We start from the raw sequence: 4,115 nt of genomic DNA on the forward strand, positions 1-4,115 counted from the left end.
TTATTCAGATTATCTTTATTTTTGATTTTACTTTAGTTAAAGGAATTACTGAGTAAATGGTATAGATAGATTTTAGATTTAAAAAGCATTTTAAAGCATCATTAACAGGTTTCATTACACGCACACACACACATACACACAGCTTGAACAAATAAAAAATGATCCCTCTGTTTCTAAACTTCAAGAATGAATCACCACAGAAATTCCAAGTAAGAACTGGCTTTGGAGGGAAGTTGGCAAGTTCTGTTTTTGAACCTAAACTGAACAAACAAGCACATACAGATGAAAGTGAAAGCGAGGATAAAAGTGGTTTAAAAGAGTGAAGAGTTCAATAAATCCCATTTTCAATTTTGACATTTTATATTATAGCATATTAATCAAAATCATAAGAAAAATATAGATATCTAAGACACTATTTTATATCTTAAACACTGAAACATTGTTTCTGTAAATAATACCAGTGGAAAAGTTGAAGAAAGATATGTGAGATTTTATCGTCTTTAAAGTTTTATGCTTAACTCTCTCTTCAGCCCTTCTTGTATGCAAATGCTACTTAATCGTTACTTAAGGAACATTAGTATATATCACTGTGATTCCTTTTTATTTGTGAATGGAAGAATAACTGTCTTTTTCTATATGAGGTGGGCTTCCCAGGTGGCTCAGTGGAAAAGAATCTTCCTACTACTGTAGGAGACACAGGAGACACAGGTTCGATCCCTGGGTTGGGAAGATCTCCAGAGCAGGAAATGGCAACCCGCTCCAGTATTTTGTGTGGAAAATTCCATGGACAGAAGAGCCTGGAGGGCTGCAGTTCACGAGGTCACAGAGTCAAACATGACTGAGCATACGTGCGCATATGCATCTATGTGAGGCAGCCAGTTAGGAAGACTTTTCCCAACCAAGAATAGCATGTGAAACTGATCCATCTGGTCCAAAGCTACCCGAGTGAGTTGGTGTAAAATTCACTTAACTCCATCTTCCAGTGCCTCAGCTGACCCTATCTTATTTAAAGCTGTCTTGACTCCCCCCCTGCTCTTTTTTCCCTTCCTATATTTTTACTAGAAAAATAAATACTTCCTCTATAAGTAAGAAAGAATAAAATTTTCAAAATTTCTTAGTAGTATCTTAGATTACAGAGTCAGCTTACCAAATTAGAGTTGTGTTGTCACTGATTGCTTGGTTGCCACACAAATCTTATAAATAGATTGGCCTACTCATAAAGACCAGTACCTTTTTTAAGGACTAAGTTTCAGTCAAAGAATGAAGCTTTGCTAAAATATGATATCTCTGTTGTCTCCAGTACTTTCTCTTGCTGTGGCAATTCAAAGTGTCTCAGTATTTTTATTCTAATGTACATTAAAGGAATATATTTTTTTTCCTTTCTTCATTACTGAATTGATGGTGCAGTCATTTTGTCTCATGGTTTTGAAACAAAGCTTGAATTGATGATCATTTTCTGGTGTAGTATAAATTTTTAGTTAGGTAGATGGGGAAACAGTGTCAGGGGATTTTTGGGGCTCCAAAATCACTGCAGATGGTGACTGCAGCCATGAAATTAAAAGATGCTTACTCCTTGGAAGAAAAGTTATGACCAACCTAGATAGTATATTCAAAAGCAGAGACATTACTTTGCTGACTAAGGTCCGTCTAGTCAAGGCTATGGTTTTTCCTGTGGTCATGTATGGATGTGAGAGTTGGACTGTGAAGAAGGCTGAGCACCGAAGAATTGATGCTTTTGAACTGTGGTGTTGGAGAAGACTCTTGAGAGTCCCTTGGACTGCAAGGAGATCCAACCAATCCATTCTGAAGGAGATCAGCCCTGGGATTTCTTTGGAAGGAATGATGCTAAAGCTGAAACTCCAGTACTTTGGCCACCTGTTGTGAAGAGTTGACTCACTGGAAAAGACTCTGATGCTGGGAGGGACTGGGGGCAGGAGGAGAAGGGGACGACAGAGGATGAGATGGCTGGATGGCATCACTGACTCAATGGATGTGAGTCTGAGTGAACTCCAGGAGTTGGTGATGGACAGGGAGGCCTGGCGTGCTGCGATTCATGGGGTCCCAAAGAGTCAGACACAACTGAGCGACTGAACTGCACTGAACTGAGTAGGGGCTGAGCTTCTTTGTCTCTCATTTGTTCTGAATGCTATGAATATATTCATTAAGAAACATTTAATGAATGCCTTTCACATGCCAGACTCTCTCTTAAGTACATGAGGCATCTGTTAGGTATGTCATACTGAAAAAAAATTGACTTGGTCCTGGTCCTTATGGGTCTTAAAGTTTATGAGAAAGAATAAAGTAATGAGCACAGAAATCAACATATAATTATAAAAGATGTTATAAAAGATAACAGGGTGCTTTCTGAAGTCCTGAATGATAGATCAAGAGTGAGAGACATGAATACAGTTAGGATGCTTCCCTTGTAGCTCAGTTGGTAAAGAATCTGCCTGTAGTGCAGGAGACCCGGGTTCGATTCCTGGCTTGGGAAGATCCCCTGGAGAAGGAAATGGCAACCCACTCCAATATCCTTGCCTGGAAAATCTCATGGACAGGGGGCTGCAGTCCATGGGGTTGCAAAGAGTCGGGCACAACTGAGCGACTAACACTTACTTACTTACATCAGCATTACAGGTTAGTCATCAAAACTGCTATTGAAAATTATCTTTAATCCAAGATATTTACTTACAAGATGGAGTAGATCATTCATGTTTTAAAGTTTTATCTCAATTTTGGATGTGTTTTGGCACTTGGTATCGCACTTCTCTGACATCATATATAGCTATATGATAGTGAGCCAGTGTAAGTTATCTTCTCCAGAGCAACTAATTATCTGGTTGGCCAAAAAGTTCATATGAGTTTTGCCATATATCTTACGGAAAACCTCAATGAACTTTTTGGCCAACCCAATATACTGACCATTTGCATAGGGCAGTTTAAAAAAAAAAAAGAAAACCCAGAATCTCTTGAATTGGCAATAATTTCTGAATATACATGTGCTATGTTAACTTCAGTCATGTCTGACTCTTTGCAACCCCATGGACTGCAACCCTCCAGGCTCCTCTGTCCATGGGACTTTCCAGGCAAGAATACTGGAATGGGTTGCCATTTCCTTCTTCAGGGATCTTCCTGATCCAGGGATCGAACCTGCCTCTCTTACATCTCCTGCATTGGCAGGGGGTTCTTTATCACTAGTGCCACCTGGGAATATACAAGGATTTGTTAATTTCTCCATGTAGTTTTTTAAAAAATTAATTTACTTTTGGTTGTGTTGGGTCTTCACTGCTGAGTGAGGGCTTCTCATTGCAGTGTCTTCTCTTGTTGTGAGAACAGGCTCTATGCTTCAGTAGTTGCAGCACATGTAACTCCCTGTAGTTTTATCAGTATTTGCTTATATATTTAGTTGATTGAGTGTATATATATTTAAAATTGTTATGTAATTCTGAACAATTGAGCATTTTAGTGTGTGTGTGTTAACTTGCTTCAGTCATGTCTGAGTCTTTGAGACTCTGTGGACTGTAGCCTGCCAGGCCCCTCTGTCCATGGGATTCTCCAGGCAAGAATACTGGAATGTGTTGCCATATACTCCCACATATTCCCAACTAAGAGACTGAACCCATGTTTCTATGTCTCTTGTATTGGCAGGCAGGTCTTTACCACTAGTGCCAGAGCATTTTATCTTTATGTAGTAAACTCGTAATTTCTAATTATGCTCGTCAAATTCTACTTTGGCTGATAATAGAAACTTCAGATTTTTGTTTTCCAGGAAGAATTGATTTCTACTTTATTTTAGTGACTCTCTTGTAAACCACATATATCTGGATCTTTATATTTTTTCTAGTAGGTTACATTCTGATTTTTTGTCTTTAAATTGGTAAGTTTACTCTACTGAAGTTTTTCTTTTAAAGTTATTGCTATTTTTGGGCTTTCTACCACCTTTCTTTTGTTTTCCTCCCTCTCCTGCTTTTGTCCCATTTACCACCCTGAACATGTAATCTTACTATTTTATACCAGTAATCTTCAATCCTCTATTAACCAGAATCACCTGGGAGATTTTAAAAATATTAATATTCAGGGTCCATCTCTACAGTTTTTATGTGAGGTCTGGAGTAGGG

At 38.5% G+C, this 4,115-nt stretch overlaps 1 non-coding gene across 1 annotated transcript; it reads left to right on the forward strand.

Annotated features, from left to right (window-relative positions):
* Positions 1-2,419: 2,419 nt before the first annotated feature.
* Positions 2,420-2,491, forward strand: TRNAY-GUA (transfer RNA tyrosine (anticodon GUA)). The gene has a single exon. It is a non-coding gene; the product is annotated as a tRNA-Tyr (tRNA).
* Positions 2,492-4,115: the final 1,624 nt, after the last annotated feature.

This window comes from Ovis canadensis, chromosome 1, assembly GCF_042477335.2.
Source record: "Ovis canadensis isolate MfBH-ARS-UI-01 breed Bighorn chromosome 1, ARS-UI_OviCan_v2, whole genome shotgun sequence".
NCBI classification, from domain to species: Eukaryota; Metazoa; Chordata; class Mammalia; order Artiodactyla; family Bovidae; genus Ovis; species Ovis canadensis.